The 12,113-nt window shown below is 47.1% G+C and overlaps 1 pseudogene; it reads left to right on the top strand.

Annotated features, from left to right (window-relative positions):
* Nucleotides 1–12,113, top strand: part of LOC146201116 (ABC transporter G family member 20-like) — a 208,151-nt pseudogene that overhangs the window by 129,518 nt on the left and 66,520 nt on the right.

Below are 12,113 nucleotides of genomic sequence, written 5' to 3' on the forward strand. Positions count from 1 at the left end.
TGAACATCGCGCCATGCACTCCGTCCGTCGTACGGTTTCCCCCACTGCAGCCGCCGATCCGTGGACTGTGAGAAGGAGAAATCTCGAGGAACTAAACAATCTAGATCAGTACACCTGCGTCACTTCGCTATCTCGGCATTCCTGTCTGTATATGAATGGCGCCGACTTTCAATAAATTCCGCTATCCCCGCCGCTATCAGGGAAAGAAACAACGAAAGCGGTCAGCTGACATCACGGCATTCTTATTTTCAGGGGTGATAGAAATTTTGAGGCCGTGACTTTCATGCGTTCCCTAGCCGTTATTCTTTGATACTAGCTCCATGGATAACGTGCAAGAGCGCGCCTGAAAAGAGTGATCAGTCAAAGAGTTCAGAACACTGTACCACAATGGAAAACGAGGGACGAGCGCTAGTGTATTCTGTTAATCAAATGAGGCGCATGCGCTGAGAGGCAAGGAGAAATCGTCATTTCCATTGTGGGTAACTAGAGCAGGCGAGCAGTTCTACACAGATCTATACAGTGTCCGAAGTAATCGAGACTATGATTAGAGCCAATGGGTTCAGAACATTGGAAGAGGAAGCCATGAAAGGATCACAAGCATAAGGAGGAGCGGGTAAATGCAGATCTGCTGAATGACGGTGGAGACATTGTACTAGGGAAATTTGCACCCCCCCCCCCCCCCCCCCCCCGTATAAGCAGTGTATTACAACTTTTTGGTTAAGCCATAATTTCAGCAGTCATGCAGGCATTGCGGGGTGTAGAAGAGCAGTACATAAAAGTACTAGAAGATATAAATGGTGCTCCACAGAAAGAATGGAACAGGAAAAGGGTCAGGCTGGGAAGCAAGGTATGTGCATTCATCGCGTGTTTACAGGACGTGCTCAGGCAACTGAATTGGAAACAGAGTTAATGGAGGATACCTTAGTAATATACAATCGGCTGCCGCTTTCTGAGTAATGGAAGGGGCGAATTTCAATGCACTATCAATGGTAGGACAAACAGAATGCTGGGTCCAATAATTAATAGCCGAACAAATTATGGAAGCGGTGTGCAAAGTTTCCTTTATTCAGAATGCACTATCTCGGCAATTGGTTTCAGTAGTGACTTGTGTTTGCGCTGTTATACACCTATAGAATCTACACTAGCCCAGGCGGCTTCTCTTGGTATGATTATTGCTGCTATGACCATCGTCATCATCATTTTCCTTGTGTTCGCAGCACCCTGTTCGCGCTGTCCATTTCGCTGACGGCGTTGCTGCTGGTGAGCGAGGACCAGGGCGGGATCCGAGGACGATGCGTCGTCGCAGGTGCGCACCGTGGGCGATCGGGAACGCGCGCTTCTCTCTGCGAGATGGCACATAGCATGTAGGCTCCCTCACTGCCACCATCACGTCCTCTGGAGTGAGCTAGCGACGCGCTTTAAGCCACACTCACTGCCAATGCCAAGCGCGCGTGCAGGTGCAGCGTCATTGAGAAAGACGCACGAATGGAATATTACCAATATAGATAATAACAACAAATAACATTGCCCAGCTCGGACCGCCTAAAGCACAATGTGCTAAATTGTAGTCGTACAAACGTTACAGAGCGCAATGAAAAAAAGAAATAATAGTATCTTGCTCGCGCCGTCTCCCAACGCAACGGACTTAGACGAATGAAAGATTAAATAAGGTTGTTAAAATAGTTTTGCATACCGTACAGTAGGAAGCATGAGAAAGGATCACACAGCTCTGCTATTCGTTTAAGTGAAGCGCGGTCTGCACCAGAGCTTCAACCCTGCCGCCATAATTTGGTACTTGGACGGTGCAGCGGTACCCGGACTTAGGGGAATGTTGGCCCTCTTGGTTGCGCATGCCACCTTCACCGCGAATTGGCCAAGTTTGTCCACAGCAAAGCTGCCAAGAGCGACATTCACACAGAACAAAGCGCACGACACGCATTCTATGTCGAAACCTTTGTGATTTTCGTGTTTTTTGTTTTTTCTCTTGAAGTACTTTCTCTTAAAATGGCCGACATTCGTCTGAAGGGCCGTTTTAGTAAAAGTGTGCTATGCACCATGTAACAACATTTAAAACGACAAGAAACGATAGTCACAACAAATAAAACACAAAAGAGCGAAACCAAATCTATCCTACAGTCTAGCAGAAAAAACGCGTAAATATAGAGGCGGAATATCGGCATGAAAAAATTAGGCCAGCGATTACGAATTGAGTGTGTGAAATCTGAGCTGGGTATTCTTGTTGGCCATATGGTGAAGTAACGAACTTGAGAGAGACATATGCTTAATACACGCGCTATTAGATTTATATGCACGCTACCTATATTTTCCGACATAACGACCCTTCAACCAGTGCCCAGAAATTTCATTTCTGAATTGTTATAAACGACGCATAACTACCAATGCCGCCTTTCGTCGACCTCACCTCGAGCAGCGCGTCGGGGGTCCGCTTCTCTTATCCGCAAACATATTTCATCGCGGATAATTTGCGTATTCATTTAGCTCCACTTTTAAGGTCATGATTCACCAAAAACGATCATTTATTCCTTCTGCCATCTTATAACTGAGCATCCGCGTGCTGTTCGCCTTAATGCCAGCTCGACTAAAGCTTCTGGTGGAGCGTGTAGCTGCGCTAGCCTTCGACTCAGGCGTTCTTGTTGTAAATCGTTTGTCCCTCAATTCATGCAGGTGTGAAAGCGTATACGATCGTTAGAGCCGAACAAAAATCGTGCTTGCACGCATCGATGTTTTCACAGCAGCTGCGACACCAGCCGTCGTGCAGCCATTGAAGTGGCGGGTGGGACGACGGCATGCACAACATACCCTTGTGGAAGCTCCCTCGATGACAAGAAAGTACCGCCACGCTTTGTACTTTGCCGCGTCACATCGTCGCCACCTAGTCGGATTCCGAGCTCCGCGCGACGCGCTAATTGGTTTCTCTGGCTGTCCCCGGGGTCGCCCATGGTTACACGCGATTTTTGCTTTCTTTGTCAAGTTTACGTTTCTCACGCGCCATTTTTCACCGGCTCAGGCTAAGGAGATCTTGCATACGTTGTTTCTCGCTGCGGCGCGCTCGCCAAATTCTCCAGTGTTAGCTATTATAACCGGCCTGAGGATGGCTATGCAGTTTTCTTGATACCACAAGGAAAGCAGGATCGCTTGCCGACAAAGAAATGGCTTCATTATATCGGGCGAAAAAAAAAAGAGGCTGCTGGGACCCAACACCTCCCAGCCTACATCTGAGGCGGCGGCACCTGCGTGTCGGGGGGTGGGTAGATAACCTTATCCGTTGGACATTAAAGTTTAGCCTATCTAGCTATCGTACCGACAAGCAGCAGCATTGTGTGCGAGGTAAGGTGCCTATCTCTTTTTCCCGCATTAGCGCATCATTCTGATGCTTCATTTTGCTGTTCATGCTCATCCCTATTATTTCTGCTTAACTAAACACGGTTGACGCTCTATTTTGAATATTTTATTACCTGCTTCATTATTACCTTATTATTGCCTGCCTCGCATTTGGGCTACTGGTGGGCTACCACTGAAGAATTTTGGCTACCACTGAAGAGTCTGCTTTCTTGTGTGGAGGCCATGCGGGCAGGTTCACGTGCTTAATCGTACCAGCTGTTTCTAGCAGCCTAAAAACTGCTATTTAATACGCACTTGCATTTACAGGATCATGATGGAAAAGGTATCCGCAAAAAGGTGGGCACAAAAGGTGTCATGTCCTCTGCTGACGTCACTCAGTATATCTCATCCGAATTCGACCGAAATCGGTGTTCAACCTAATTTGGGTGTTGCCAACTCAGTGGTGACTCTTACATTTAGGTTGGCCGCCACCTCAAAATTTGGTCCATCGGACCTCTGCAATTCGACTCCTCCTAAATTTTACCGAAATTGGTGTCGTGCGTAATTTGAACATGGAAATCTTAGGGAGAAGTAAAGCGGCTAAAATATGTTGTTGTTTGTGGGGTTTAACGTCCCAAAGCAACTCAGACTATGAGAGACGCCGTAGTGGAGGACTCCGGAAATTTCGACCACCTGGGTTTCTTTAACGCTCCCCACGCGGAATGGGGATACATTTAAATCCAACAGGAAAGGAATTAAGGTATGGGAAGCCAGGAGAGATTTATGACTCTCTCTTCTCAACGACCCTCAAGCATATACGCGCATAGGAAACAGCGTAAGCAGCGATACAATGCCGGACCTAGCCTTCACTAAAGACATAGTAGCAGCGAAATGGCTGAGCACAGGAAACCCAGCAGGCAGCGATCATTGCATCATACAAATCACCTTCCACACTACATCACACAAATCAACATCAGCCAAATCCAGAATTACGGACTGGGACAGCTTTCGAAAAAGAAGAGAGGACACAGCCCCTAATAATATAGAAGATCTGGAAGCATGGGTTACACAGCTCAAAGAAGACGCTACTATCGCCACCCAGGATATAGAAACACCAGGGCAACAGTCCCTCGCTGATCCTAAACTCTTGCATCTCTGGGAGGCACACAGAATCATCCTAAACAGATGGTGGAAACAGAGCTGTAACAAGAAATTAAGGTCCTGGCTAGCATCAATTGAACGACAGATCGAATCCCACGCACAGGAACTAGGCAAACAATGGGGACAGATCTGCGATGGGCTGAACGGCCAACTTGGGAACAAAAGAGCCTGGCTTCTGCTTAGACACCTCTTAGATCCCACGCTCACTAAAACAGCAAGTAGATCTCACATGAATCAAATCATACACGAATACCCAGGTACAGATACAGATCTGCTAAGCGAACTCCGAAGCAGATATCTCAATATCGGTAGCAACCCCAATGCCTCCTACGAGTACAAAGGGGTTCCTAATGAAGACTGCCTCCTACGAGTACAAAGGGGTTCCTAATGAAGACTTAGAGAGATCGCGGAAGCAGAAATTTGGGCCGCGATTGGCCATTTACGTACCACCTCGGCGCCAGGGCCAGATGGCGTAACCAATAAAATATTAAGAAACTTAGACCTAAAGTCACGCTCAGAAATTAAGGGCTTAATGAATGACTATTGGAACAAAAAGGGGAACTTCCGCAGATGTGGAAACACGCGAAGGTTGTCTTTATTCCTAAACCCAAAAAGAAACTAAGCATAAAGAACTTAAGGCCCATCTTTCTTACGTCGTGCTTAGGTAAACTTATGGAATATGTTATTCTAAATAGGCTTCAGAACTACGCAGAAGAGAATGACCTGCCCAGCTCAATGATTGGCTTCAGAAGTCAACTCTCTACTCAGGACGTAGTGCTTCAGCTGCATGCAGAAGTGATAGATCCCCCTAACAAACCTGGAATCAAATCGATTCTTGCCTTGGATCTGGAAAAAAGCTTTCGACAATGTCTCTCACGAAGCCATTCTCCAAACCCTCTCCACCATAAACGCGGGGAACAAAACCTTTAATTACATTCCTTCCTTTCTCTCGGGAAGGACTGCGGAGCTAAGTATCGCAGGACTTAGATCGGACAAAATAGCAATAGGAGACAGAGGAGCCCCGCAAGGATCAGTCCTCTCTCCCTTCTTATTCAACCTAGCACTGATAGGTCTGCCTTCCAAACTTGAAGAAATCCGAAATCTTCAACACTCCCTATATGGTGACGATGTCACCTTGTGGGTAACAAAAGGTTCGGACGCTCACATTGAGGAAACGCTTCAAGAAGCAGTGAATGTAGTCCAGTCATACGCTAACCAGATTGGGCTGAAATGCTCACAACCTAAGTCAGAACTACCAGCAGTCAGATGAAAAACGCAAGACAAAGGAGACATAAAAGTCTGCCTGCACGGACTACCTATACCCACAGTCGATACCATTAGAGTACTCGGGCTCTACATCCAGAGCAATAGGGAGAGCAATATTACTATTAACAGGCTGGAAATGACTGTGCAACAAATCACTAGACTGATACACAATGTAATGGCAAGAAAGCGAGGAATGAAAGAGGCTGACATTTGTCGTCTTAGCCATGTCTTTGTACTAAGTCGATAAACATACTCAGTCCCTTATCTCCGCCTCATTCAATCCGACAAGGAGAAATTAGACTCATTAGGAGCACCTACAAGGCTGGGCTAGGTCTACCCAGAAACACTTCAACCGACAAACTCTCACTTGGGATACACAACACTGTAGAGGAGCTGATCACCACACATAAGACAGCACAGCTACAAAGACTAACAAACTCTAAAGCAGGCAGACACATTCTCAACCGCGTGGGAATTAATGCCCAACCACTAGCCAACCACCCAGGACCACTAACAAGAGGAGTGCGCGACAAAATTATCTCCAAACCTTTGCCCAAAAACATGCATCCCTCCTTCCAGCAAGGCAGGAGGAAAGCTAGAGCTAGGGCCATAAACAGAAAGTACGGAAATCACGATGGGGTGGTATATACCGACGCCTCGGACTACAATATGGCTGAAGGTGTCTTTGCCATCTGTGTAATTAAGCAGTACAGTAACGTCAGTAAATGCGTATCAGCCGCTTCAAAGTCCGCTACTCGGACCAGGCGGAAGATGCCGCAATCGCTTTAGCCATCGCTAGAACAGATGCGGACATAATTGTCACTGATTCAAAAACTGCCATACGTAACTTCTCGCGTGGCAGAATATCAAATACTGCCAGAAACATCCTCGCGGATATCAGACTCGACAGAGAGATAGAACTCGTATGGACACCTGCCCACTCAGGGAACCGATGCAATGAGGCTGCTCACCAACACGCTTGTGGTTTTGTCGGCCGAGAGGTGAGACCTAATGCCGAGGAACTTGAAATGGAAGGATTTCTCACATACAGCGACCATAACACAACACTTCAAACTCTCTAGGAGAACATACCCACCACCACACAAATCACTAACAAGACAACCAGAAATTGTTTGGAGGAAACTACAAACGAACTCCTTCCCCAACCCTGCGGTTTACTCACACATATTTCCGGACAGCATACGCTCATCATGCACTAAGTGCGGAGAGAAAGCCGACCTTAATCATATTCTGTGGGATTGCTCAGAGGAGCCGCCTCCCAAGGCTCTCATAGAAGCTCCCTCACCTGAATCCTGGGAGGTAGCGCTGCGTAACGCGAGCCCCGATATACAATTGGGCGCCGTAAACCGCGCTGAAGAAGTCACCGCAAGCTAACGGCCACTTGGCTCTTCCACTAAGACTACTCCCGACAATAAAGTTCTCTCTCTCTCTCTCTCTCTCTCTCTTAACGTGCACTGACATCGCACAGTACACGGGCGTCAAAAGCGGCTAAAATATTTATTGAGGTTTTCAAACGTTCCAGTAAAAAAATTATGCGCGTCACTGTTTTAAATTAAATAATGTGTTGACATTTCATTACTTGCAAAGCAAATGACCTTTATATGACCCTTTTATAATAGATATTGTTCATAAGTAGCACGCGACAGTGTAGAATAGATTGTAAAATTTTGCAACTATGTTCTTAATATCTAACATGAGGATTTAGCTTTTCATGTCGAAATGATTTTTATCTTTCTTTTTTTTTCCTTCTTTTTGATGCCGACTGTATATCTGCTGAGGTATCAGAACAATAAACCGTTAGTTGTCAGTCAGCGCCAGTGTTCGTCTCACCTTTCTGCGTCATGTGTGTGATTTTGCGCTGTTTTACCGTGTTCTCGTTTTATTCGCAGCAGAAACGACTTTTTTTTTTTATTTTGGCGCGCTTTCAATTTTCTATAAAAGAGTTAAGGCGTTCAATAGATAAGTGCAAAAAGAAACAAAAACGAAGCTTCGGAACGTCCATACGCGTTGAGGGAGTGAGAATAAACTTAAGAAAACTGCGTTTTGTGCGTTTAACTTCTTTTCAAGTCAGAGCTACGGCTAAAATAGAATGTGCTAGCCCTTTGCAGCATCGGCGTCATTACATCAGTATCCATTTGAAAATCGTAAGCAGCCCATGCTTGAGACCATTTTGGCCTTATGCATGGAGTGATATTTCTTTTGTACACTGAAAGTTTTTTGTAAGTCCATCACTTCTGCACTGCATTGCAATGCACTTACGTTCACATCACGAAACTAAACATATGGTCTTGCGCGGCAGTTCAACAAATTTATTGTACGCTGTGATAAACACAAGCAACACTTTAGATGTGTTGCACTAATAAGCTTAAACACATCAATATATGTCTGTAGTAGTACTTAGTTGGTTACGCGCCGCAAAACATGACATCCCCTTTCACAGGCAGGTTTCATTTATTTATTTATTTATTTATTTATTTATTTATTTATTTATTTATTTATTTATTTATTTATTACATACTGCAGACCTTTGGGTTCAAGCAGGGGGCATAGATGCATACGAACAAGACGAAACAACAAAAAAGCGATAGAAATTTGCGCAATATCAGTCGCACTGTATAGCACTGTATATCTGTAAAGCATTGTTCCAGTCTGATACTGTCCAAGGGAAAAAAGAAAGCTTAAACGTGTCAGTTCGAGCATAATAGGGTGTCAGTGAGTCAATATGATGATGTCTTGTGTGGCGTGTTATTGTAGGAGATATATAATTAAGGGGACTATTTTATTGCAAGCTTCTTACTTTACAGGAGAGAAAGGAATTCAAGCTTCAGCTGTTTTCTGCAGGATTCAAGTCTGGGAATAGAATTTTCTATCATTGTTTGAGAGGGCGAGTCAAACCTAGCGAATTTATTAAATATATATATCGAACTGCCATTTGTAATTTTTCAAGGCGGTTGATTTTTGACTTAGTGTGATGATGCCATGTTATGCATGCATACTATAGCATACTATTGTAAAACGAAACTCCCAGATATGTCTGTTTTGGGGAAATATTAGGTTGTCTGAAAACGGAAAAAGCTACAGATTTTTTTTTCTCAGCACTCTCATCGCTTTGGTAACCGTTTATGAGAACAATTCACCCTCGAGACTGTAAACTGTCCTAAAAAGCACGCCAGTGTTCAAAGGCGCGGCTGGCCGGCGGGCTCTAGGGTGAAAAATGTGCTGTTGTGCCTGGCCAAAGCCGCCCAGAAATTCAGCCGGACGCCAAACTTCTTCGGCGAACGCCTCCTTCACAAACTCTGGATACTTCTCTGCAAAGCACCAGTGCACTGGAGGCGAGCCGTACCAAAAGGACAGAAGCGACGTGTTTTAACATGCGCTGAACGTCCAGACAGCACGACGCGCCGTGGCCCTGACGGTGAACCCCTTCTCGCCCCGCGGCATATTTGAAGCGAGAGCGCAGCAAGCTCTCCCATTGGCCCTGCGAAAGTGCTGCCGTCGGATTGGACCATTTTGAGCGTCAACGGTTCTCGGCAACGGAGTCTCAAGTGCTTCCGTTCGAGACTCCGAGTGTGAGTTCGTCACTAGCGTCCATCGGGAGCAGTTCGCCCCCTGACAGTGCGGACGCGGCGGAATCTCCCCGGCCGTCGCTGCGCGAGAACAGTCGCGTATGGCTATGCTAGCTTTCGGCCCCAGAGCCGATCTTGTTGTGTAAATACATGTAAATAGTGTATAAAGCCTTTTCTTTATCTCACCAACGCCGACTCGGATTCATCGCTACCGCCCAGGGAGCTGACAGCCCTCGTTCACGAAACGGGTGACGAGCGCAGCATTACCAACTCCTTGGCACAACCCTGTTGACGGTGGGCTACTGTGTGATAACCCCACCGGCACAACATTGGTGGAAGTTGCAGGATCCTTGGCACAACCCTGTTGACGGTGGGCTACTGTGTGATAACCCCACCGGCACAACATTGGTGGCAGTTGCGGGATCCACTGGCACAACCCTGTTGACGGTGGGCTACTGTGTGATAACCCCACCGGCACAACATTGGATGGCAGCTGCGGGATTGACCGGCGTCAGGCACCTCGGCGCGGTGAGTGCCTGAAGTTTCCCTCAAACGCCAGACTTCTCTAACACACAGGGTAGCTTAGAGAAAGGCTGAGCGTAGCATTGTGTTAACCTTGCGTGTTTCAAGCCTACAGGAAGTGTTTTGAAAACCAGGGGATGCTGGGAAGGGAATCAGTGTGAGAAAGGCTTGCGCATCTCTTGCTAGGAGCGAGATAGCGAACGTAAAGTACACTATTCTAAAAAGGCAATCAACAAGAGGCCGGTGTAAAAGATGGAGAGTTACAAGGTCAGAGAACTTCTCCAAATTTGTGATGAGTTGGGCATCGATTTGGGCTCAACAAAAAGAAAAAAGGAAATTCTTGAGATCATGCAGGCAGAAGAAGTGACGGTTGAGGAAGCCGCAGAGGCCTGGGATGATATTCAAGAGAGAAAAGGGAAGGAGGAAGCCAAAATGCAAGAACTCCAAAAGCGCGAGGAGCGTGAAAGGCTAGAACGCCAAAAGCGCGATGAACGTCGCGAGAAAGAGGAGGAGAAAGAACGTCGCGAGAAAATGCAACGTGAACGTAGGGAACGTTTCGAGAAAGAGATGTGTGAACGTAGAGAACGTTACAAAAAAATGCAACGTGAACGTAGAGAACGTCACGAGAAAGAGATGCGTGAACGCAGGGAACGTCACGAGAAAGAGATACGTGAACGTAGGGAACGTCACGAGAAAGAGGACGCCCGCGTATGGCAACTGATGCAGCTGGAGGTTTCAACACATAGAATGAGCGTGGAAAAGATGAAAGCTTTTAATGCCATTCATTGTAACGGTTCAATACCGCAAGACTGTCCACCACCGTTCCTCATCGCCGAGGATATGGCAGTGTATTTGGCAGACTTCGAGAATGTCTGCAGAAGTAAACGTTTCGAGCGAGATAGTTGGGCACAGAATATGGTAGCTCTTCTCTCCGCTGAAGCGTCGGAAGAAATCAAGCGATTGGTAGGCGACCGCTTGAAAAATTACGATGAACTAAAAGAGTCATTGCTGATACGATATCAGATAACGCCTCAGGATCTTCGGAAGAGATATGAGAGCGAGAAACATTGTAACAAGGCATACTTTGATTTGGCCTATCAGTTGAAAGCCGCTGTAAGCGAATGGCTAGAAAGTCAGGAAGGCTCGGAGCAAATTGTGCTTGCACCAGAGAATGTGACACAACTTGGGAAAGCGGCCGAGCAAAGCGACCGCAGCAGCGAGCTGATCGAGTCTCGAACAGAAGTGTCTAGGGTTACCTTGGTCGAACCATTGGCAGCTGAGACGGTTGGAGCCGACTCCATCGGCAAGAAATCCGAAGTGACACCGTCCTGCACGCATTCCCACGTAGCTGTAAGCATTCCACCAATCGAGAGTGGGAAACTAGCAGTAAATCAACCGCCTGACAACTCAGAAGCAGAAGTTGTCAAGCATGGCGGAGATGTAGTCAGGCTAATAGACGACAAATTGGCGATGTCCGAGATCAGCGTTGTCGTAGATCATCACTCGCAGAAAAACGAAGTGGCGCTCATGGAAACTGCGCAGCCCACGAGTGGTGAACAGCGAAGGCAAACCCATGACGCGGACGCTGTCGAGAATCACACCTGTGAAGTCGACAGCGAGCGACTAGATAGGAACCATGAACCTTCCTGTCCTGACGCGCTCAATTGTATTGGCGAAAACAACCTTGGTGCGAACATGGACCTCACGCGATCCGAAGCGCCGCAGCTGTCGGACGAACGTGATCGCGCGCCGGTTAGCGCTGAGCGATGCGGCACACCGGCAGATCAGTGTAACTTGAGTGGCGAGCCTGCAGAGGATATGCCTAGCTCGGGGGCTGGCGTGAGCGAGCCTTGTCCTTGTTCGGACGCGACTGGCAGTGAGTCATGCGCTGCTGGCCGCGATGCAGGCACGGCGCCGCACTTCAGCGATGCCGGCGCCATACTAGCTCCGGTTACCGGCAGCTTGAAAGAGCTGGCACAAAAAGAAAGAAAGCAAACATTCAAGCGCAGCCACCGAAAAGAGCGGAAAGGCAGGTGCATGAAAGAATGCTGTCACCGAAAGGTGAGAAAACGCAAACGATCGCGAAAGGAAAAGAAGCGGCGATCTCAGTGGCACAAATGCACCCGTGCTCTGAAAATGCGCGATTGGTGCGCCAAGCGTAAGGAACGAGACAGATCGTCCAGCAAAGCGAGCAACTTGGGCTCGTCTGTTCTTTCACGCACAAAGTGGAAAGAA

The sequence above is a fragment of the Amblyomma maculatum genome, chromosome 2, assembly GCF_055883805.1.
Source record: "Amblyomma maculatum isolate TAMU_Amacu chromosome 2, ASM5588380v1, whole genome shotgun sequence".
Classification (NCBI taxonomy): domain Eukaryota; kingdom Metazoa; phylum Arthropoda; class Arachnida; order Ixodida; family Ixodidae; genus Amblyomma; species Amblyomma maculatum.